This window comes from Schistocerca serialis, chromosome 6 (genome assembly GCF_023864345.2).
Source record: "Schistocerca serialis cubense isolate TAMUIC-IGC-003099 chromosome 6, iqSchSeri2.2, whole genome shotgun sequence".
NCBI classification, from domain to species: Eukaryota; Metazoa; Arthropoda; class Insecta; order Orthoptera; family Acrididae; genus Schistocerca; species Schistocerca serialis.
This window is the reverse complement of record NC_064643.1, coordinates 132,730,259-132,756,521: the sequence shown is the minus strand read 5'-3', so window position 1 is coordinate 132,756,521 and position 26,263 is coordinate 132,730,259.

Below are 26,263 nucleotides of genomic sequence, written 5' to 3'. Positions count from 1 at the left end.
TTGTCAGTTTTCCACCACTAAAATTCTAACCTGGCTGTCGTAACATGTTTCTTGATCGAAAATTACTCTTGCAATAAAGAAAATATTCTAGACAAATCAAGTTCTGTTGAATTCATGAACAGCTGTAGTTTCCATATTAGATGATCAGCTCATGATATCCTGATGAGAACAGGGCCATTTGTCTTTCTGTGCCAGAAATATGGCAAACCATAAAATATAACTGCAGTCATCAATGGTAAGTTGCAAGGTTACTAACCTGGTAGTGTCATTGCAAGTCCTCAGTGGCACAGAAGAACTGAAGTTTCATATTTTGAAATTGTTTTAGCAACCTACAAATAGTTTTCTAAAAGTTCATTACTCATAACTTTTCCTTCTTCATATTTTCACACATCACTGACTAATCAAGGAAGTCCATACAAATTGAATTACATAGTTCTGCACTGCAATGTGAATCAGTTGATAGTTAGGTGCAGACCTTATCACTGATACACTGATGACTGTTTTCTGGTTACTTGTACTTATAGAGATATTAGCTGAGCAATAGTTAGTTGTGGAATGTTGTGTGAAGTGTGATTGGACTGAATGTAGCTCGCAGACTTACTTATACAGACAGTAATTACATGAACTGACATTGAGATTTTCAGTAACAAGGTATATCTGTTACCAGTCTAATAATTAAAAGAAAAAATTTAATTATCTGAAGGAGTAGAACAGTAGTCCTGGATGCTCCTTGGAAAATGTATTCCAAAGCAATTCTATTTTAAAGTACTACCAGTAAGAGCCAGAGTCTGAAAGACAAAACTATAACCCAAATCAATATGTCGACTGGTGCACACTTCACTATCTCAGGTCGGACCTGTGCCAGCCTATATGCAGGAATTTGGAATGGTCTCAAAATGGAGTGATTTTATGTATATAGACTGAAGCAGTAAGTGAAAATCTGTACCAAGACTGGGATTCGAACCCAGGTTCCTACTTATTAGCCAGGTCCATTAGCCACTAAGCCACCATGGCACAGCAGTTCATGCAACTGCATGGATTACCCTGGCATGCCTCCCTCTTCAATCCAAATTCTCACTGCCGCCCAGTCTACTTTAAATCCCCCCTTACACACAAACAGAATTGTCGAGGCTCTCCATGTTCTGTAATAGCACCTCAGCATCTTATGTAAATGTGGAATCCAACCTGAAACTCAGGTGCAGGTACTTATACAAATGAAACAATACAATTTCAGAGACTTTACTGGTCTCATACAGATATGATTTTTTTACATATAGACTGAAGCAATGAGTGAAAATCTTTACCAACTCCGGGAATCAAACCCAGATCTACTGCTTATTAGGCAGGTGCTTTAGCCACTTGGGGCAGCAGTGAGAATTGGGATCGAGGAGGGAGGTGTGACAGGGTAATCTGTGCAGTTGTGTGAACTTATCTACAAAGGTGGCTTAGTGGCTAATGCACCTGCCTGGTAATCAGGAGACCCAAATTTGGTTCCCAGCCTTAGTACATATTTTGTCATCTCATCATACAGTACTTCTGATGACAAGCACTGACTGGGTAGTGATGCCATGGCAGCTGACAATAAGGTTGCATCAACTAAAAAGTTGCCATAGTGATATTTTATGGCACCATTGCAGTGCTGAAAGCCACCACCTCCCAGCACATAACAACTCTTTCATCCATTCACTGATCACACCTATGTAGCTCACAGTAGAACATAGGACCTTCAAAGACTGCAACTAATGTTGTAGGTCAACAATATAATGTCAAGTTGATACACAGAGTTCTGGGAGTGAATACAAGAATAGGAGACAGGCAGGGCATAAAAAGCATTTAATAGGATGATTGCTTTATGTGAAGGGTGTCGGCAACTGGTCAGTAAAATACTTTTGCCGTGTTGCTACCAAGCCCAACATTTACTGTTTCGACAAGATCCAGTATGTGTTTGTCTCCATCATGGGCAAGATACATTCTCTGCACACTGTGGTAGACTGAGAGTGTGGAGAAGCAAAATCATCCTAACTGAGAGCAAATGACAAAATACTTCATTGAGCAAAAGTGTTATATTTGACTTGGTCACTAAAACAAATCAATGTGGGTGGCCAAACACCAGAAAAACCTGCTACATTAAAATACAATTCTATGAGACTGGGTTATTTTCCATGAGCCAAGATGGTGAAGTGCAGTATCAGAGAGGTCATTCAAATATTAAAACACTCAAAAAATATGAACAGAGAAGCTGACCATGTGCTTTTTCCAACCTGGCTGCCAATCATCTGAGTCCAACAGATCACACTGACAATTTGAGATGTGAATGTTACTGGTGAGAAGCTGCTGCTGCACTTCTCATGTCCTGCATGAGGAAAACAGTACTCACAGTAATCTACAAACCATTCACTGATGACTTTCAATCAGTGCACACAATGAATGAGGCAGAAGGTGGCATCAGACCCCCACACTTTACAACAAAGGAAAGCTTCACAAATAACGACATGTCTCTTGTCCAGCACTTGTATTAATTTAGTGAAAAAGGTTTTGACATCACCATTAGGTGGCCTTTATAGGCACAGAATAAACAGTATTTTTTAAATGTATTTTTTTTCTTTTTAACTCTATTACTGAGAGATCAAAATGTTTTGCTTCACTTAAAGAAATCATGATTTCTATCTATGAATTGGAGTCCTCTTTTTACATAAATACAGAAGCCTTCACCCCTCTTTAATGTTCTGCTATGGTGCCAGTAATTGATGAAAAGATAAAACTGTATTCACTTTCAGTTCCTTTACACCAGTGTTAAGTAATGCCGACAACCAAGCTGCGTATGGCTTCCAGTTCAATTTCTAATCATTGCACTTTGTTTCTTATTAATGGAACATTCTGGTGAAATACTGTTAAATAATTAATGCTACTTACCTTTGCCACTTCTTCTCCCTCCATTCTGTAAAAACAATCCTTTAGATGTCCTCCTTTTACTCACACTGCAACATGCTAGTTGTTCTACAGTTGCTGCTACTGCAGCTGTTGATTCTTGCCTTGCATATGGTAATCATGCTCCTCCCATCACCATTCTTCTCCTTTTGTCGATTTCACTGCATCTGAGATCTTCTGTTGCTAGTGATTTGACAGTCCTTTTTGTTTCTGCCATTGTTGTAGCTGTTGATTCTGACACTGAGTCCTCTTTTGCCAATGTTATTAAAGCTGCTTCATTTGAAAATGTTGGTTTTGTGACATTTACATGTATGAGGGCAGGCTTGTCTTTGATAGTCAGCTGCTGGTTACATTCTTGAGTGGAGCCTCTTCTGTCTGAGTGTTCTGTTGTCTCCAGAGGAACTGCATCATATATTTCACTGTTTATGTAAATAGTTTTCATTAATTCATAATACGAATGTTTGATAATGTATGTAACACATCTTGCATTGTTTTTTAAAGCTTTTATTATTATACTCATCCTAAAGTATATTTTCTGCTTAAAGTATGATATCAACAATAAAAATGAATTTAAGCTAAACTGTGGTTTACAGGGTCACAATAAAGAACAAAAATAATTTCCATGTATATTCTGTTTGCCTTTTTGTCTAGGATGAAGAGTGGGGTTATATACTCTGGTGCTAAGATATTCAGCGCATCCCCATCTGACATAAAGCAAGAAAGTAGAATCTCAATTAATTCAAAAGACAATTAGAAACATACCTCATTTACCACAAAATATATGAATAATTATCTAGACTCAAGAACTGAAAAGTTCTGTTAGCTGCTTGACAAGAAATAATGTTTACTGAAATATTGTGTGGCAAATAATATTCGTAACACATCGTAAAAGGGAATCTTTATTTGTAGAAAACTCTTGAAAATTACCATTGTAACAAAGTAAATGTTAAGCTACCAACTGGAGATAAACAGAAGCCATTTTTGTATAACTAAAGTAATAGCAGTTATTGTACAAAGTAGTAGCACTATTTCCAGTTTAGTGGGTTATGTTCAACTGACATAAACATGAATATTATCAAGGTATGTAGTAATATCACATTGTTAGTGCAGTGTGAAGGATAAGTTTCCATCATTTACATGGATTTATTTGTTTTTCTCAACAAATATCTTGACTCTTTTCACGTCCTTTTATAGGATCTATCACAGATGATGAATGAAAGGAAGAAATTAATTCTCAGTTTACAGTGCAATCATTGTGGTACAGTTCCAATGAAATTTGTAGTTAAAAACTTAGGATAGAATTGACAATGCCAGCAGGCCATGGAAACTGCATGCTGCTGATTGATCATCATTACATCTTCCCACTAAAAATCTTTTGACAGCATTATACAAACATGTAACAATTCCATCACTGATCCACCTATTTATGTTGACTTCCGAAACTAGAACAGATACTTTCCCTTGAAGTAGCTCCTCACAAACATGCATCAATTGGCCAAACAAAAGTCACAATTAGGTAAACCAAGTAGTAAGATGCATGCATATATACATGACAATGATTGAGAATCCATCTTCAGGAGCAATGGTATCAACCATACAACAGAATAGAACTTTAAATTCAAGTTCTGCACACAGATATGTGTAAATATACATCTGAACAAATTAAAACAATATTATCAAGTGTCAGTTCTGTCAATAGCAGGATAATTTGTTTTATGTATTAGCAAAATAAGATAGTGAAATGTATATGTATTGTTGTGCGTGTCCTCACTTCTGTTTCGCTCTGAGCCATCATCCAGGATCTTCATGTGAGTAGCAGGTACAAAATAAAAACGGGAAATCCAAATGACAATACACAGTGGTAAGCACTTAGCAGTTATTCAGATGCCAACTCAATCTACTTTGTGTGTGATAACTTCTAAAATTGAATGACATAATGTCAATCTCAGACAAGTAAATTTATACAGTGAGGAAGAGTCTATGGCACATGAATAAAGGCAGCCATTAGATACCTTATTGGACAGTTGTGTCAGGATGAAAGTAATTTTGGAGTAGAAGTAATCACCCTCTCAATGATACAGGTGTTAGTCCTCAACAGGCATGGAAAAAAGACAGAAAACTTTCTACCTTTGAAACGAATCCTTTTTTGAGCTAGATTACAGACAGACAGACACACACACACACACACACACACATACACACACACACACACACACACACACACACACACACACACACACAGAGCTGTGTGCAACTCGAATACACCACGCGGAATGTAGTTCTGCAAACTGACTGTGATGAGCAGATGTGTCGGGAGGTGGGCAGTGGGATGGAGTGTTGGCGAGTGATAGAAGATGGCCTGGAGGGAGACAGCAGGTATATACCTGCTGTTTCGCTCTGAGCCATCATCCACTTTTCTCAACCCTCCCTCCCACACCCTGTCTCTCTGCGAGCTATCATCCACCCTTACCCAACCCTCTCTCCCACCATCATTCTTCCCTCTCCCACTCCATCTGAGACAATCACTCACCCCATTCCTCTCTCTCTCTCTCTCTCTCTCTACATTTACATCCACATCTACAAACGTACTCTGCAAGTCACTATATGGTGTGTGGTGGAGGTTGCCCTATACCACTACTAGTCATTTTCTTTCTTGTTCCCCTCACAAATAGAGTGAGGAAAAAACAAAAGTCTATATGCCTTGTTATGAGCTCTGATTTCTCCTATCTATCTTTGTGGTCCTTATGCAAAATGTATCATTCTGCAGTCAGCTTCAAATGCCAGTTCTCTAAATTTTCTCAATAGTATTCCTCGAAAAAACTTTGCCTTCCCTCCATGGAGTCCCACTTGAGTTCCCAAATTATCTCCGTAACACTTGCATGTTGTTTGAACCTACTGGTAACAAATCTAGCAACCTGACTCTGAATTGCTTCAATGTCTTCCTTTAATCTGACCTGGTACAGATCCCAAACACTTGAGCAGTACTCAAGGACAGGTCACACTAACATCCTATATGTGGTCCCCTTTTATTCTCTGAATAAACCAAAGTTGGCCATTTATCTTCCCTACCACAACCCTCATATGCTTGTTCCATTTTGTATCACTTCACAAAGCAGATATTTTAACAACCTGACTGAATTAGGCAGGACACTACTAATGCTGCACCTGAACATTACAGTTTGTTTTTCCTCCTCATTTGCATTTTTCAACATTTAGAGCTATCTGCCATTCATCACATCACCTAGAAACCTCCTACAGTCACTCAATTGACACAACTTCCCATACACTCCATCATTATCAGAAAACAACCACAGACTGCTGGCTACTCTGCCCACCAGATCATTTATAGATAATAATAGCAGTCCTACCACACTTCACTTGGGCACTCCTGGTGATATCCTTGTGTCTGATGAACATTCATCATTGAGGAGAATGTACTGGGTTCAATTTATTAAGAAGTTTTTCACCCGCTCACATATCTGTGAACCTATTGCATATGCTCATAACTCCATTGACAGTCTGTTATGGGGCAGTCAGATGCTTTCCAGAAATCTAGAAATACAGAATATGCCTGTTGCCTTTCATCCATAGTTCGCAGTATATCCTGTAAGAAAAGAGCAAGCCGAGTTTCACATGAGTGATGCTTTCTCATTCCCAAGAAAAGTTATTGTATTCAGATTGAGAATGTGTTCAAAGATTCTGTGGGAAACAGATGTTAGGGATACTGGTTTGTAATTTTGCAGGTCTGTTCTTGTGCCATTCTTATCTACAGGACCCATCTGCACTTTTTTCCAGTCCGTTGGGACTTCGCATTAAATGGGAGATTTGTGATAAACCCGAGATAAGTAAGGGCCAATGTCATACAGTATTCTCAGTAAAGTCAAACTGGAATTCCATCTGGACTTGGCAACTTTTTACTTTTCAACTCATTCTGTTGTTTCCCTTTGTCAAGGATGCTTATTAAGGGAGGATGTAACAGAAAATGTAAACATTTATCTAAAAAATCATTACAGCCATATTTATTAATGTACAAATCTAAAATTTTGCATGTGTAAAGCAAAAGAGCTGTTTTTTAACAGTAAAATATAATAAAACATGCAGAATTAACATTGTGCCAGAAATTGGAATTTTTAATTTTTTTATTGGCTATTTTATAAAAAGCCATAACTCAAATTCTAATCATGCAATTAATCTGAAAATTTTATTGTAGTGTCCTGAGAAGATTATAAGACCACTGAACTACAGTTATTAATTTATGGTACAAATTATGTCATTAACAGAGTTTTTAATTTTGCACATCCAAAACTAACTTTTTTCTACATACAATCATCTGAAAATCAGAATGTAATTGCAGGATCTTGTATTTTTTAGTTTTTTAGTTCCAGGGAGACAGCAACACACTGAGAACAGTTCCAGAAAATTTCATAGCATTAGCACATTTAATTTTTGAGAAAAGACTTCTAATAACATAAAAAATGTAAAACAGAGAAAATGAAGTTCAAAGATTTTCTTCTCATACTTTACCTCCGTTTTAAAATTCTCCATGCTGATAATCTTCATCCTCCAGGTTTATCTTCTCTCCTCTCCAAATCTGGCTGGCCTGTATTTTCAGCTAAGACACTGATCTGTTAGCTTTCTTGACCCTGCTCCCATCGATGGTGTAAAATGCTTTAGTTGTAAACACAACAGGATTTATATCAACTCTGTTCAGCACTTCATTTCTGCCATCATTTTCATTATTGCAAGATAAAACTGCATCATAGACACCTATTTTGAGAGTACTTGAAGTCCACAGAATGTCCTTTTTGAGCATCTAATCCAAATTAAATTATTGAGGCTTTCATTTGCATTTTGTGTCTTTCTGTAACAACATTTCCTCAATAAATCAGGATTTGCAACAAACCTGAATGTGGGCTTAATTGCATTCAGAACAGAGTCTGGTAATGAGTGTTTGTATGAATAAGTCTCATTTCTGTTGCTGAAGTTACACTAATTGTCCTTCGGACACAGATTGTGGATAGTTTGTGGAAAAAAATTGCTCACACAGCATGCCTCATTGCCTCTAAATTATGTGTGTTTTTCCTGATAGCTCTCCCACAAAATCACTGAAGATAATCAATTTCTTTTAGAGCAAGTCTGTCTTTTCCTCCTAGTGGTTTTCCATCCTCAAGTTCTTCACCTTTCTTCTCTTTCAGGAAGCAATGATGCCTACCACCAAGACTCTTTTGGATGTGGCCAACACATTCCAACTTTTCTATTGTTGTATTGTACATATTTTTATCTGTTACATCTTTTAATAGAGAAGTATTTAGTATATCTAACATCAAACTGTTCCTCTGATCTGGAGAATATCCTCACAACTGCAGCAGCCTCCATGGCCCTACTTGAGCCAGTATAATTTTTAGAGAATGCTTCTGCATGCTTTTCTTGCCACAGTTTCTCACTGTCTTCATTGTTGGACATTGTCCTTGTTGCACACTGGTGGCAGTATTTAGACATAATTTCTACATCTAAAACTTACCTGAGTCAATACCAATAACAGATGCAACTCCATACAGAGATGTGTGACCCCTTTTCATCCTACAGACACACACACAGGTCAGTAACATTTGTAGGAGATTCACTGTCATGAATATCTACCACAGGATCTATTTCTTTTTGGTTTACTTCCACTAATTCCTCCACTGCTTTCTTCATAGAAACTTTGGCAGCATTGCATGCAGCATCAGACATTTCTTTATTAATTTTTTAAGCCTTGCACAAGGCAGAGGCATGTTCAGTAAACCACACAATAAATTACTTCCTTCCCTGCCCTGTCCTAGGCATCTCAGAGCATATGCTAACCTAAAATTGCTTTCATAGGCACCAGTGTCAGTTTTTTTGGGGGGCGAAAATGAAAATTCGTAACCACACAAATTACAAATTAATTTAAGATCACAAGCTATTCTCACTCTTCTTTCTTCAACAACAATCATACAGTCCATATTTTTACAGCTAACACATAAACATGAAAACTTTATAGCCTGACAGAGAAGCTCTAAATCAATAAGTCTGAATCCAGTGCAATCCATATCAACATCATTCATGCACCTGCACAATTCTTCTGTCCCAAGTTTTGATGCTGAAGCTGAGAGCTTATGTTCTTCATTTCGAGCTGCTTCCTCTTTTTTTGTCAGTAAACTAATTTCCATGACACCTCTGTTTCATAACACAGTTTTTCCACCACCCATTACACATAAATCTTGACTTCCACATAAAGGTTTGGGAATTCAACCTACTAATATGTGTTATATTGTCAAAACGTTAATAAACCACATCCAAGAAAGTTTTCTGGCAAAGATATAGATGTCAGCCAGAGATATAGATGTCAGCCAAAGATATCAAAAGAAAGTAGCCTTCACAATGACAAAAATTCTGCTGAAGCAAGAAGTTTCCCAGTCACCTCCAGCTAGTATTCCATGACCTGGTTACTTATGCAATGCTGATTATAGACTTTCTTTGAATGGTTGTAGAACTGTCACCATGGAGTTGGGTGGCCAGTAAAAACTTCCAGCAATTAACTTGGTTTTACATAGACCTGTTATACATGACCAGATAACTTTACTGCCACACTCAGCTTCAATCTTGATAGAGAAAAGTTTTCTTGTGAGCTGCAATGAACCCTCCTACCTTACATATCTCTCTCTCTCTCTCTCTCTCTCTCTCTCTCTCTCTCTCTCTCTCTCTCTCTCTCTCTCTGTGTGTGTGTGTGTGTGTGTGTGTGTGTGTGTGTGTGTGTGTGTGTGTGTGTGTAACCTAGCTGAAAAAAATGATTCATCTGAAAGATAGCAAGTTTTCAGTCTTTGAGACCTCCACTATTCAGTGACTGGTTAGGTATACTCCTAAATTATGTACAGAAACCAGAAGTCCTTATGAGTATTATTTCTTGAGTGTGGATTTTAGGCATAACCATTCAGTCATTTTCTATAGATTATATTATGAAGCAGAATCCTTATGGGTGCTGAATGAGTCACTGAATATTTTAACAGGAGGAAGCAGCTGCTAGAAATTAATTTTGAGCAGTCAGTATAAACAGATTCTGGGTAATGACATGTGCCTTTTAAAATAAATGTCTGTACATAGATAAAACAAACGTTTCAGCTGCCGCTGCAGTAGCCTCCCTTTGGGGTTATTAATGGAGAAATTGATGCACTGTGTTGATGAGGCTTAACTTTGTCATCAAATATGGAATGGGCATAGGAAATTCATAATCACTGGGCAGTTAACATTGTTTGACGGCCTAGTCCAAGTATGACATTTGTAGATCTTGATAAATACCTTCATATACTCTTACAAATCTTGTAGTCAGATGGTATGGAAACTGTTGAACTGATTGGCTTGCCATAGCAGAAGGAGAGGGAACAATTATTTCATTGGTTTATGAAGTCAGCAACAGAGTCGTGAATATCCTGTACAGTTATGGTATCTCACAACAGATAACAAATGCCACAATCACCCCATTCTCAATTATCAACCATGTTCTAACAGATATCAGCCATAAATATTGTTCAGTAGCTTGGGGTATCAGAATATTTCAGTCAAATTTCAAAACTCAAAATACCTATAAAGAAAAACAAAATTGCTTACCTACAGAAGGATGTTTTCAAAATTAAAAAGGACCAAATTTGCAATGCAGATAACCAGCTAGACATGGCCAGAAGTATATTCACGAACACACACAAATGAAAAGTTTGACAAATTCATGAACATATTCAAATTAAAATTTGAGGAGGCATTTCCTAAGGTAGTACATTCTGTTGGGTAATCTAGTAGGAAGAACTGGGTAACAATAGGTGTCAGAAAATTCTCTGAAACTTTCAAATATCTCAGTTCTGTTAAAGAAGATAAGAGTGACCCAGCCTTCTTACAGATCTTCCTGAGATACAAAAGGGTGTACAGAAAACTGCTGAAGGAAGCAAAAAAAATTCAAAATAATAACAGTAAAACAAGAAACTGGCAACACAAAGCCAAAGCAGATGAACATAAAAATAGAAATAAAGAAATAGGTAAGCCTTAGGACCTGGCTAACTTTGTAAACAACTACTTGAGTAATGTAGCAACCAAACTGCAAGAAAAGCTTCCAAAAATAACTATGTACCTTACACAATACTGCTGCTACCCACTGCTGGGGAGGAAGTCAGTAGGATTGCACATACATTTAAGAGTAAAATGTCCACAGGTCTAGCTAGATGAAGTTTCAATGTGTCTACCAAAAGACTGCATTAGCAGCATAAAAGTGCCCCTAACAGCTGTTATAAATGAGTCATTCTCATCAGATTGCTTCCATGATTACCTAAAACTGGCAAAACTCCTTCCCATACATAAAATAGATGATACAGAAAATATAGAAAATTACAGATCCATTCATTACTGTCTCTCTTTTCAAAAATATTAGAAACTATTATGAAAAACAGACTTATGAATTATTTAAATAAATACCAACTTCTGTCAAAGAATAATTTGGTTTCAGGTCTGGAAAGGGAACAGAAGCTGCCATAGCAAAGTTTACAAAAGTAGTTTTAGAAGTCCTAGATAAAGGACAACAAAGTAACAGGCATTTTCCTAGACCTCAGTGAAGCATTTGACATAGCTGATCATGAAATACTTTTAGGTAAACTTGCAGCACTAGGAATAATGGGAGTGGTAAATAAATGGTAAGGGTCTTACCTAGCAGACAGAGTGCAGAGGGTAGAGAGATCCTATATATAAAGTAGCTATAATTACATAGTAAAACATCTTCCAGATCCAGAGTATATGAACAGTGGAGTATCTCAAGGCAGGCCAATGCTGTTTCTTATTTACATTAACGACTTCCTACTGTGGGTCACACAAGGAGAAACTGTGTTATTTGCTGATGACAGCAATATAATAATTACAGACTGGACACCAGAAAGGTTAGGAGTAAAAGCTGAAAAGATACTTTGGCAGTTTGTAACAGGTCTAATAATAATATAGTAGCTATCAATCCAAGAAAGACTAATAACATGAACTTCTACACAAATAAAAAAAAACCTAGTATAATAATACTTAAAATACACAATGAAACCATCAAGTGTGTAGCTGGCACAAAATTTGTGGGTTTGTATATTGATCAACAATAAAAATGGTATGAACACATCAGGGTACTTGGAAAAAGAAGTAGCACAGCATTCTATGCCTTACGAGTATTGACCACGGTGTGTAATAGCTCTTGCTTAAAAGCAACATACTATGCACACATACATACCGACACCAGTTATGGCATAATATTCTGAGGTGAAAATGCTCAGAATGTGGAAAAATGTGTCAAACTCCAAAAACAAGCCAAGGAATAGTGAGCAAGACTCATAAAAGGGCCCACTGTATTGAGCAGTTCAAAAAATGTGATAGTCTGACACTTCCAAATGAGTATATATAACAAACTGCAATTTTTATACAGAACAAGGAGCAATGTGCAGCAAACAGTTCCATACATGATCATCAAACGAGATACAGTGACTTCTTGTACTTGGATCGAATGAATACAGCAAAGACCCAAAGCACTATTTTTTATCATGAAGTCAATATTTATAGTAAACTATCAAATAAGATCAAAAACATAAATTAACTCCATAAATTTAAACCATATCTTGAAGAATACTTATGAAAAAAACAGTTTTACTCTGTTAAAGAGCTCATGCAACACAACATAAAATTATTACAGGTAAATAAGCAGGTTGCACAATTACAAAGTAGACAAAGAGGATGGAGTATGAAACTTCTTGGCAGATTAAAACTGTGTGCCGGACCGAGACTCGAACTCGGGACCATTGCCTTTCACGGGGAAGTGCTCTACCAACTGAGCTACCCAAGCACAACACACACCCCGTCCTCACAGTCTTACTTCTGCCAGTACCTCGTCTCCTACCTTCCAAACTTCATATCAGCGCACACTCCGCTGCAGAGTAAACATCTCATTTAGGATGGAGTATGCTTGTAAGCAACACAATACATTGTAGTTTGCAATTTACTCCATGCAGTACAAAACCAAGGTATATTATTGAGGAGTCTTGTGATTAATTTCTCTTGTTTGAAGCAGGATCTTCTACCTTACATAACAAAGTGATAAACTGTACATTTGTATTATGAATTTCCTGTGTATACCATGTTTTTTTTCCATTACGTTTACCTCTATTATAAATGATGCATATATATGCGTGTGTAATGATGACATCCATACAGAGAAATTTGTGCGCTAATGAATGAATGAACAAATAAAAATAGATAAATAAATAAAAATAAATAAATACTCACTCTGCTGGTATTATCATGGTTATTTAATAAGTAATTCTACACATTTTTCCCTCAAAGGATGATGGTTTTATTCACTGTTTAAATAAACGATGTTGTTCAGCAATCCTCTGACTATAAAAGCCTATTTTTCAATGTGTTCTACTTTCAGTTCTTTGGCATTATGCCACCTTAATGTAAGATACCATATTACTGGCCTCTGTCATAGAGCAGTTCTTGCTCATCAAGAACTTCCCTATCATCCTGCAGTACTCCCCACTGAGTGCATCTTTCACTGGACCAATGAGATCAAAGTCAGTTTGTGCGAGATCTGGGTTGTAGGTTTGATGAGGAAGAACAGTCCACTGAAATTTTGGTATCACCTCTTGGCTGCACATACTTGTGCGTGGACTTGCATGGAGAAAGAGAAGTGTGTTTGTATTTTTGTGGCCATAGTCAGACTGTGATCATCTTATCAATTTCCGTAGAGTGTCACTATGGATCTCAGAGTTGATCATTTCATCATGAGGGAGGACATCAAACAGAATAACCCATTCAGTATCCCTGAAGACTCATCCTTGATTTTACTAGCTGAGCGTACTGTTTTGATATTCTTCTTCAAACCAGATGAAAATGTTTGAAAGAAAATCATCACCCTCATTCATAACAAGCAAGCAGTTTGATGCAGATGTTCCTTGTTTCATCTTTATGCTCTTCACATAGGCCCTGAGGAAATCAGTGGACACAAATCTTTGAAAATGATAAGTCTGTCATAACCACCAGCAATCAAGTTGAGTACTGGGTTGCATAACTATTAGTCTTTGATAGCCTGGGAGAAGAGTGTCAGCACATTGCAACATTGCAGGCATCACAGCTGTGTGTGGGCAGCTAGCACATGGAAGATCAGACAGGATTCATTCTCCTTGTTCTGCTGATGACAGACGCTTTGTCCAGCAATTTGCTATGCTTTTATAGATTGTCTGGTTTCTATAGACATTTTATAAATGTTTATAAGTATTTATGCTCATCTGGTTTTCAGTCAATAACTGCACTTCACTTTTAGTGCACTCAGTTGCAGATGCCATTTTGAAGAACTAGTTTAAGTGTTGCCATCTGCTGGGAGTTACTGCAGGAATGTTTAAGGATGTCATAAACAAAACTACAATTTTTTTAACTGAAATTGGTGAACAAAAAACGTCTGTTGCATCACTTATGGAACACCTTTCATAATACTTTATTTACTTTAGGTACACAATTCCAAAAAATATTAGCTGGATGCATAAGTTTGTAGCTTTTTTGTTTTGTATGTTGATAGTGTAGTTGCTATGGGTTTATTTATCAATTGCCATTCTTTAATTTGTAGCTCTCTGTTGCTACCTGCATCACATATTGTCATTTTGAGAAAGTTGGTGGAGCTGTGTATGCGAGAAAATGAAGTGCCAAGGGGAGTAATTAGATCAGTTTTGACTTGTTCTTCTGTCTGAGTTCAATAGAGGGCTGACAGCAGCAGGGGAAGCCAGAAACATTTACGCTGTATATGGGGATAATACCACTGGACAGCGCATGGCAACAAAATGGTTTTCTCATTGTAAGGAGGATCATTTTTGACATTAGTCTCTGTGGTCAGGAAGGCCTTTATGGTTTGGTGAAGATCATTTAAATGCATTAGTCCACAATGATCCATGTCAGTGTACTTGAGAACTGGCAATTGTGATGAACTGTTATAATTCCACAATTGCGCAACATTTTGAAGCAATGGGGAAGGTTTAAAAAGTGAGTGTGTGAGTACCGCATGCTCTATGTTTATACGACAAAAATCAGTGGGTGACCATATGTGCATCTCTGCTTGCTTGTCATCAATTAGCTCATGAACAACACTGACCATTCCCTTCCTGTATCATTACTAGTTATGAGAAATGGTGTCTTTATGCCAACGTAAGGAAAAGAAAGAAATGGTTGAGCTCAAACAAAGCAGTAATTCCCTGTACAAAGACTTACGTGAATGCACAAAAGATAATAATATGCATCTGGTGGAACAGTGACAGTGTGGTGCGCTGTGGTTTGCTTCCCTGAGGTGTAACCATAACAGCTGACAATTATTGTCAACAACTGAGATGTCTTGTAGACGCAGTCCAAGAACAATGACCAGCAATACTGCATGAAGTGATGCTACTCCATGATAATGCCTGCCCACATTCTGTTGGACAGACAAAAAATACTATAAAGGAGTTGGGTTGGGAAGTCATTCCACACCCACCTTACACACCTGATTTTGCACCTTCAGACTTTCATCTTTTTCTCTCTTTATCAAACACACTTCAAGGAACTTCCTTTCTGGATGAAAATGTGCTCTGATCATGGCTCAATGAGTTCTTCATCTCAAAATCACGATTTCTACAGCTGCAGAATCAAAATGTTACCCAAGTGTTGGCAGACAGTTGCAAATAGTGAAGGAGAATTTATTATTGATGAATATGGTCTCTGTTATGTGTATCTGTTGTAAAGTTGTGGAAAAATGCTATGAACTTATGCAGCAACCCAATAATTCTGCAAGACAACAGAGAGTGAAAAATACGTAAAAGAAGCCGACACTCTTGACGCTATGTCAACACTATTTGAGATGTGTCTAAGGGAAAAACATGCTAAACCATGCTTCTTAATTAGTTTACCTGTATCCCTAAGAGATTAAGACTTATACTGTTTGCAGTGAACTAGTTGTGGGTCTGCTAATCTATCATCTGAGGTAAGGTAAGTTTTGAGTTTGGACCCTTGATTAGTATGTTTCTGTTATCAGCAGAGATTACAGTTTTTTTTAATTGTCTTTTAAATCCATTAAAAGATCATTTATGTAAAGAAGACCCCATATCAATGCTCGTGGGATCCCACACATTATGTTCTATCATTCTGAGGTTAGCTTCATGCCTGTGACACACTCTCTCAATGTGACACTCTGCTTTCTGTTGTGATAGCAAGATTACAACTATGTAAAAGGGATGTTATTAATGCCATAACACTTCAGTTTGCTGAGTAATTTTTGTTATCTGCACAATCAAAAGCTTTGGCAAAGGTTGCTGAACATACCAGTAGGATAATTTTTCTTGTTTAGCTTTGCTAGGACTATATTTTTGTAGTTTTGTGTTAGTTTATTTGCAGAGAATCCTTTACAAAAACCAAACTGAGAGGCACTTAACAAATCAAGAAAAGATAGAATCTGAGTCATAATTCTGTCAAATTCCACTTTCTCAAAAACACTTGGGAAGATGGGAAAGAGTGAAATGGTCTATAACTATAGGTAATTTGCTTATTTCCAGGTTCATATTTGTATGTTATAACAGCATATTTAAGTCTATATGGAAATATGCTCTCAGTCAGTGATTGTTTAGATAGATAGATGGAAAGTAGCCCTGTCAAGTCAGCACAAAATTTTGTAATCGTCTTTTGTAAACTATGTTTGTCAGTGGCACATGCAGTAGCTGCAGAAATAAACATATCGGTATGTGACTGTTTATTGTTTTGCTGCCACAGTGAGGAAGTAATCTTCAAATTTAGTGGAAATTTATTTGAATGTATTATCTTTTTGTCGTAACTCATTTTAATACAGTTACTGTTGTTTTTGTTTGTTTCATGTTTCACAATATTCCAAATTGTTTCTCCTTTATTCTAAGGGTGTTTTATGTCTTGAGCATAGTGCATATGCTTCACTATTTCAATAACACAGCCGAGGATTTTAGAGTAGTGGTGTTAATGATATTCCAGCTCTTGGGCACACTTTCCTCTGCATTATGTACAACTCTCTCTTCTACCATATGTCCTTTTAATCTCAGAAGTTACCTATCCCTTTTCCTTGCTCCGTTCAGTTTTAACTTCGTTGTTTTAGTGGAAAACTAGCCTCAAAGAGCTACAAGAGTATGATTAAGAAATAATTAAATTTTCCACTTACAGTATTTGCTTTATAAATTACATCTCAGAATTCTTCCTGTAATTTATCTCTAAACATTGTGATTATTTATGATTTTCTGATTTAATACATTTCTTCTATGATCTGTCTCTGATCAGTCAGTATATTTCATGTTTTAAATCTGACCATCACGGTTCAGATAAAGAACTGACTATGCATTTTGTAGGTGAATCACAGAACATTGTTGTCTCTAAAAACAGTCAGTGGGGGGCTGTGCTATTATGTCCTTCAGTCCTCATCAGGAATTTTTCTGTGGTAAATAATCCACAGCTCAAAATCAGTAACTCTAGGTGTCCTTCAGTACTGTCTGATAGTAACAACATTAATATCTTTACAGTCAATGACTTTCCAGTTAAGTTTGCATTATATTATTAAAACAGGTTCTAGTTACTTCATGAAACTTAAGATATTTTCTGCTAGTGATATGTAAACTGTTAATACTACAGGCTTTTTATATTGTTTTGTTTTATTTTTTTAAATATTACCACATCCAATTTCTTCTTATTAGTTCTACTGTGGTATGATTCAGCTTGTATCCAACAAGATGAATATGTTAACATAAATGATTGTCATGCGGTGTTCAAATAAGCACAACACATCTCCTGACATTCTATTTTCCCTCTATTGACATTCCATTTTCCCTTTCTTTTTCCTGTATGTGCACAAGATGTTAATCTTTCTTATTAATTACATATTTTTATGTTGTGATGGAAAACACTAAATCCATTTTTGTCTGTTGAAGCTGCAGATTTTGTTTTCCTGATAACTGTTTCAATTGGAACTGTATTTATTCGGCATGTCTGTCTTTTGGAATAATTGACTGAAAAGAGGTCAAGGGAATATACTGTATGTCACTAAAATAAAGAGACTATTGCTTTGGTCAGAATGGATGCTTCTAGTATCAGCCATGCAAGTTTCTTCTTGCCAACAGCATTCAGATGCCTCCCATGTGACTCACATATGAACGGCACTCCACAATTTTCATCTGTACATTGATTAAGTTTAGTAAAACATCCTGTCCAGGGTTGTCATACTGCTCAATGTGTGACACAATCTTCACATTAGAATGATGATGGTTCACAGCAATTTGAGTAAAGGCTGACAAGGTGCCACATTGCAGATTGTTAAAGAAGGTCCAAGTTACGGAATAGGTTTTCGGAGATGTGAGTAGCTTGAAGACTTTGTAAATAATAGAGCCCAGTATGTTATGAAAGACAGGATCTGTTCATCGGAGACAAAGGTATTGTCTCAAGTGTCTGAGGGAAGTGTGATAGGACTATTCCTTTTTTCTATATACAGGAACAATCTGAGGGATAGGGTGAGCAGCAATAGGTGACTGTTTGCTGATGACATTGTAGTGTACAGAAAAGTGTCATCTTCATGTTACTGTAGGAGAACACAGGATGACTTGGATAGAATTTTTGTTTTATGTGATGAATGGTAATTTGTTCTACATGTAGAAAAATTTAACTTAATGTAGATGAATAGGATAAATAATCATCTAATGTTTGAATATAGTATTAATGGTGTGCTGCTTGATACAATTGTGTCAATTTAATATCTAAGTGTAACACTTCAAAGCATCATGACATGGAACAAGCATGTAAGGTCAGTTGTAGGGAAGGCAAATGGTCAGTTGGTTTATTGGTAGAACTGTAGGAAAATGTAGTTCATCTATAAATGAGACCACTTACAGAACACTTGTATGATCCACTGTTTAGTACTTTTTAAATGTTTGGGATACCCACCAGGTTCGATTACAGCAAGATAATGATGCAATTCAGAGATATTGTAACACCCTTTTCTAAAAATTATTTTTTGGGTGCCAAATATTGTGTAACAGTTCTAGGCCAAAGAGTCCATATGTTAACACTTACATTATCTGTACAAATAAAAAAGGGCATTTTTTTCAGATGTTTTTAAGGGCAGATAGGAGATGCCTGGCTGTTTGCTTTTGTCTTTTACCGCCCTGATTGTGTCATGTAAGAATCTTTCTCTGTAGCTGTTAATAATTTATAGTATATCAAGCTCATTTCAATCATAATCTGTTTGAATACTTTATTGCAATACCAGGAAACATATTTATATTAACTACCATTTCATCTTGGCACTGATTCACCATTGAAGTGACTTTTATTTTTTTTTTATTTTTTTGCTTGTTGTACAACCTGAACCAGAGTCATTTAAAGAAGGAGTCCGAGAATATCAAGTAATTACACTGCGTGGAGCAATTACCAAATCATGATATGCAATTTTCGTTTCAAAAATTCCATTGGTCAACATCTTTAGTTGTGCTGCTTCCAACACCAATGTGGGACAATGAAATCATGCATTAACAAATTACTCTTGAATACATCGTGAGAGTGAACAGTGATCAATGTTGTTACAAATATTTAGTATCAAAAACAGTCTTGATCACGAATTATTTATCCAGTGACTGGTTTCAACCACAACTGTGGTCATCTTCAGACCAATGAGAAAGACCCTCTTTCTGGTGGTAAATCACTACTTACCACCAGAAGGAGGTTCTTATTCATTGGTCTGAAGATTCAGATTCAGATTCTTTATTGGTCATTCAGCATTATTACATGCAACAGACTTTGTCAGTTCACTTAACCTATTAATTTTACAATATAAATTTTTACATATTTAAGTTGATATTGGGCATTTCTAAAAATTCTTCTAATGAATAGAATGGATTAGTTAACAAGAAGTTATGTACGTTTTCTTTAAATAATTTGTCAGGCTTGATTGGTGCATTTTTAGACAAATTGTTATATATTATAATTGCCATATACTTAGGACTATTGTTAGTTTTAGCTAATCTATTTTGTGGCAATAGCAGAGAAGTACAGGTTCTTGTATAGTAGTCATGCCTTTGATTTGTTACACTTAAATTAGGTAGTTCAGCAAGTACGTAGTTAATGCTGTCAAGAATATATAAATTAATAACTGTTAAAATTTCTATGTTTAATGAACAATGGTTTACAATGTGTTCTATTATCTACCTTAGCCATTACTCTGATTGCTTTCTTCTGGATCACCATAATTTCATTTATTTTTCTGCCGTTTCCCTGGAGTATTAACCCATACCTTAAAACAGATTGAAAAAAGGCAAAGTACACTGTCCTTACGTACTCAAACGTCACACAACACATCAGTCTCTTCAACAAATACATAACTCTTGACAACCTAACCACTATGTGATCAACATGAGAGTTCCATGTTAGACTGTTGTCAAGTATGATACCTAAAAATGTTGCCTTTTGTTTTTCTATTTTTGTAGTCTTTGATAGACTTACAAGGTTATCAAGTCCATGGTTTACAGATAGAAAAGTTGTATCATCTGCATACACATATGTCTTTACATCTATATTTCCTGGTAAGTCATTTATGTGTACAAGGAAAGAAGTGGTCCCAATTTAGATCCCTGTGGCACTCCGTGTTGAACCTCGAGTGTGTTTGACAGATGACTTCCTGAACTCACCACCTGTTTCTTTTTATTGAGGTATGATTTGATGAGTTTTAAACTTTTATCACGTATTCCATAGTACACAAGTTTAGAGAGCAAAAGTGAGTGGTCAACACAGTCAAAAGCTTTGCTCAGATCACATAAGGTTACCTGTGTGTGAGCATGGTCCTCGAATGCTGCTAAAATGTCTCTGACTAAGAGCTCTATGGCATATATAGCTGACCTTCCTTTTCTGTAACCAAACTGTGATGCACTTAACATACCATTTAGTTCTAGGTACTCATACATCTGCTGATATATTATGCCTTCGAAGACTTTTCCTAGTACTGGAATTAGTGAAATTGGTCTGTAGTTTGTAGGATCTGATTTGATACCCTTCTTAAAGACTGGAGTTACCTTGGATAGTTTGAGAGGATCAGGAAAAACCCCTTCTATGAGACACAGGTTTATAGAATTTGTTAATGGTGCTGCAACGTAATGTATGATTTCTTTCAATAGATTGTTTGACATATTAAAAAAAATCTGTACTGTATGAATTTTTCATTTCTTTGACTATTTTAAGAACTTCATGTTGATGTACCTCTTTAAAGTGTTTCAATGATGATCTGACCCTATTATGACTTAGGTTTGCACTCCTAAGATAATCTATACGTGTTACAATGGGTTTGCTGATCAACTTTTTGATATCATCAGCACAGCTTACAAAATATTTATTGAATATATCTTCTGGTATTGGGACTATCTTTTCAAAGTGTCTGACTTCACCTGTAACAGTATTAATTACTGACCACGCTGTTTTGCATTGGTTTTTACTATTTTTTATGAGATTTGTGTTGTATCTTTGTTTCGCCAATTGTAACACTTTCTTATACAGTTTCTTAGTGGTTTTTTCAAGATCCTTAATTTCATTAGAATTGTTTACTTTGGCAAGGTCCTTCAACAGCAGTAGCTTATTTTTTAGATTCTCCAGTTCTTTGCTGTACCACAATGTTCCCTTTCTTTTCTACAATAATGTGTATACAATGTAAATGGCATATTACTATATACATAACTAGGTCTACTTTGGGTCTTAGGATCTATTTCACAATACCAGGTCTTGTAGGCGATGGCATCCCAAGTGGCGAAAGAGTCCAGTCCAGGAAGTGAGGCATTTTCACAACGAACAATGGCAAGAGTAAACCATCCACTACCTGAATTTCCAGTTGCGACATCCAAGGTGAAATTAACCCTGCATTCTAGAAAGAATGTAGGTCCATTCAATATAACAGCTTGTGCTGTTCCATTTCCACAGTTGTGGTCAAAACCGGTCATCGGAATAAATAATTTGTGATCAAGGCTGTTTTTGATACTAAATACATGCATTAATAAACTGCTACGGCACTTATTTAGTGAGCAGAGGTGTAAGCCAACTCACACTGGCAACCATGACAGGACAATTATTAAATAATGTATACTGTATAAAATTGTAATTGTTTTGATTGTTTTAATGGTTTGTCTTTCTTTACAGCAAAGTGATCACTCAAACCATTATTGTATTAACACATAGATGAAATGGAAACTAAAACTGAGTGGAATCAATCAAAAAAAGAAAAGGCAAAGAAACATGTAAATGAAAAATTAGCAAGCTGAATCAAAAAGAAAATATCTAAGGTAAGAGAGAATTCATTATTGTGTTTTACTGCTTGAAGTAGCAAGTGCTAGTCTACGATTTCACGCATTTGATTTAAACGTCTCAGCAGTGGATTATTTTTCTATCTTAGTTGGTCACATACTGTTATACAACACAATACAGTTATCAGTAGCAAACCTAACAACACAATGTAATTGGATAGATAAAAAATCTACTCACCAAGTGGTGGCAAGACACATACATGAAAGAGGGTTGTAATTAGGCAAGCTTTCAGAACTAGTGGCTCCTTCTTCAGGCAGAAAGATTGAAGTGGAAGGAACAGGGGTGAAGGAAAAGGACTGAAGAGGTCTAGGGAAAGGGGTAGATTTTGGGAAAGTCGCTCAGAACCACAGGTCAGGGTGGAATTCCTATTACGTTATTTTGACAAAAATTGATTGTTTTCATTGTTAAATCTAACGATACACTGTTTAGCTGGTCCAAGAGGGACAATTTTGTTACATCTCACACGTAATGGCACATTTCATTATTGAAGCAGATGCAGCCAGATTGTGGTCATTTAGCAACAATGTTAATATTTTCCATTATCAATTAATATTATTTATTGCAAAAAACAGTTTATTGCAATTTATTCATCTTTCAGTACCATGGTCAAAATAAGTAAGAAAAAAATGGCGCAAACAAATTCTGGTAACATATCTTCTGATGAAGAAAGTCATGAAGTAGAAACATGGAGGATATTAGTCCTGCTGCTGTGAAACCAATACACTATCTGAAAGCGACACATATCAGTCAGATATGCAATGCAGTACCAATTAGGAACAGATTGCAAATGTAATCATTCCACCTTCAGCTGATCTTGTATTCCCACTCGTGCAAGATTCTAGAGAATTTAATATTCATCAAATATTGTAATAAATATTATCTAATATGACCACTCAGTGTACTAAAGATGAAATGACAGCAAAGTTTGATGAAATGACAAAAATATCACTACACAAATTTTAGAGCTTTCATTAACTGTATTGGATTTGCAGTCACAGTTTAGTAACATTTCCTTAGATGTAAATGTTTGTCTAACTTTGTCAACTAATATAAATAAGTTCACTGGAGAAATACCACACTCAATGATAATGAACATACACTTCAGTCTAAAGTAGAGCATTCCACTAATGAACAGGCAAATAGTTTAAAGTTACAGTTCGATTGGCGATTGCATATCTTTAGCAGTAATTATTCCAAATGGACAGAAAACAAAGGAAGCAGAATAATAAATGTATTAGCGAAGAGTTTTTGCAAGCAGTGCAATGGTCAGTTAATGAATACTTTGCAAGGAATGAAGTTGCAAAACCTGAACAGATTCATGAATTTAAACAGCTTAAGCAAATTTTTGACAAAGATCTGTCAGTTTGGCAGCAGTTGTCTGATCTGCAAAAGGAATTAAGACAGGTACAGGGAACCATGGACCTTGCCGTTGGTGGGGAGGCTTGCGTGCCTCAACGATACAGATAGCCGTACCGTAGGTGCAACCACAACGGAGGGGTATCTGTTGAGAGGCCAGACAAACGTGTGGTTCCTGAAGAGGGGCAGCAGCCTTTTCAGTAGTTGCAGGGGCAACAGTCTGGATGATTGACTAATCAGGCCTTGTAACACTAACCAAAATGGCCTTGTTGTTCTGGTACTGCGAACAGCTGAAAGCAAGGGGAAACTACAGTCGTAATTTTTCCCGAGGGCATGCAGATTTACTGTATGATTAAATGATGATGGCGTCCCCTTGGGTAAAATATTCCGGAGATAAAATAGTCCCCCATTCAGATCTCCGGGTGGAGACTACTCAAGAGGACGTAATTATCAGGAGAAATAAAACTGGCGTTCTACAGATCGGAGCGTGGAATGTCAGATCCCTTAATCGGGCAGGTAGGTTAGAAAATATAAAAAGGGAAATGGATAGGTTAAAGTTAGATATAGTGGGAATTAGTGAAGTTTGGTGGAAGGAGGAACAAGACTTTTGGTCAGGTGAATACAGGGGTATAAATACAAAATCAAATAAGGGTAATGCAGGTGTAGCTTTAATTTTGAATAAAAAAGTAGAAGTACAGGTAAGCTACTACAAACAGCATTGTGAACGCATTATTGTGGCCAAGATAGATACGAAGCCCACGCATACTACAGTAGTACAAGTTTATATGCCAACTAGCTCTGCAGATGATGAAGAAATTGATGAAATGTATGATGTGATAAAAGAAATTATTCAGGTAGTGAAGGGAGACAAAAATTTAATAGTCATGGGTGACTGGAATTCGTCAGTAGGAAAAGGGAGAGAAGGAAACATAGAAGGCGAATATGGATTGGGGCTAAGAAATGAAAGAAGAAGCCGCCTGGTAGAATTTTGCACAGAGCATAACTTAATCATAGCTAACACCTGGTTCAAGAATCATGAAACAAGGTTGCATACATGGAATAATCCTGGAGATTCTAAAAGGTATCAGATAGATTATATAATGGTAAGACAGAGATTTAGGAACCAGGTTTTAAATTGTAAGACATTTCCAAGGGTAGATGTGGAATCTGACCACAATCTATTGGTTATGAACTGTAGATTAAAACTGAAGAAACTGCAAAAAGGTGGGAATTTAAGGAGATGGGACCTGGATAAACTGAAAGAACCAGAAGTTGTACAGAGTTTCAGGAAGAGCATAAGGGAACAATTGACAGTAATGGGGGAAAGAAATACAGTAGAAGAAGAATGGGTAGCTTTGAGGGATGAGGTAGTGAAGGCAGCAGAGGATCAAATAGGTAAAAAGAAGAGGGCTAGTAGAAACCCTTGGGTAACAGAAGAAATATTGAAGTTAATTGATGAAAGGAGAAAATATAAAAATGCAGTAAATGAAGCAGGCAAAAAGGAATACAAACGTCTCAAAAAAATGAGATTGACAGGAAGCGCAAAATGGCTAAGCAGGGATGGCTAGAGGACAAATGTAAGGATGTAGAGGCTTATCTCACTAGGGGTAAGACAGATACTGCTTACAGGAAAATTAAAGAGACCTTTGGAGAAAGGAGAACCACTTGCATGAATATCAAGAGCTTTGATGGAAACCCAGTTCTAAGCAAAGAAAGGAAAGCAGAAAGGTGGAAGGAGGATATAGAGGGTCTATACAAGGGCGATGTACTTGAAGACAATATTATGCAAATGGAAGAGGATGTAGATGAAGATGAAATGGGAGATATGATACTGCGTGAAGAGTTTGACAGAGCACTGAAAGACCTGAGTCGAAACAAGGCCCTGGGAGTAGACAATATTCCATTAGAACTACTGACAGCTTTGGGAGAGCCAGTCCTGACAAAACTCTACCATCTGGTGAGCAAGATGTATGAGACAGGTGACATACGCTCAGACTTCAAGAAGAATATAATAAATCCAATTCCAAAGAAAGCAGGTGTTGACAGATGTGAAAATTACCAAACTATCAGTTTAATAAGTCACAGCTGCAAAATACTAACGCGAATTCTTTACAGACAAATGGAAAAACTGATAGAAACCGACCTCGGGGAAGATCAGTTTGGATTCCGTAGAAATGTTGGAACATGTGAGGCAATACTGACCCTACGACTTATATTAGAAGAAAGATTAAGGAAAGGCAAACCTACATTTCTAGCATTTGTAGACTTAGAGAAAGCTTTTGACAATGTTGATTGGAATACTCTCTTTCAAATTCTGAAGGTGGCAGGGGTAAAATACAGGGAGTGAAAGGCTATTTACAATTTGTACAGAAAGCAGATTGCAGTTATAAGAGTCGAGGGGTATGATAGGGAAGCAGTGGTTGGGAAGAGAGTGAGACAGGGTTGTAGCCTATCCCTGATGTTATTCAATCTGTAAATTGAGCAAGCAATAAAGGAAACAAAAGAAAAGTTCGGAGTAGGTATTAAAATCCATGGAGAAGAAATAAAAACTTTGAGGTTCGCCGATGACATTGTAATTCTGTCAGAGACA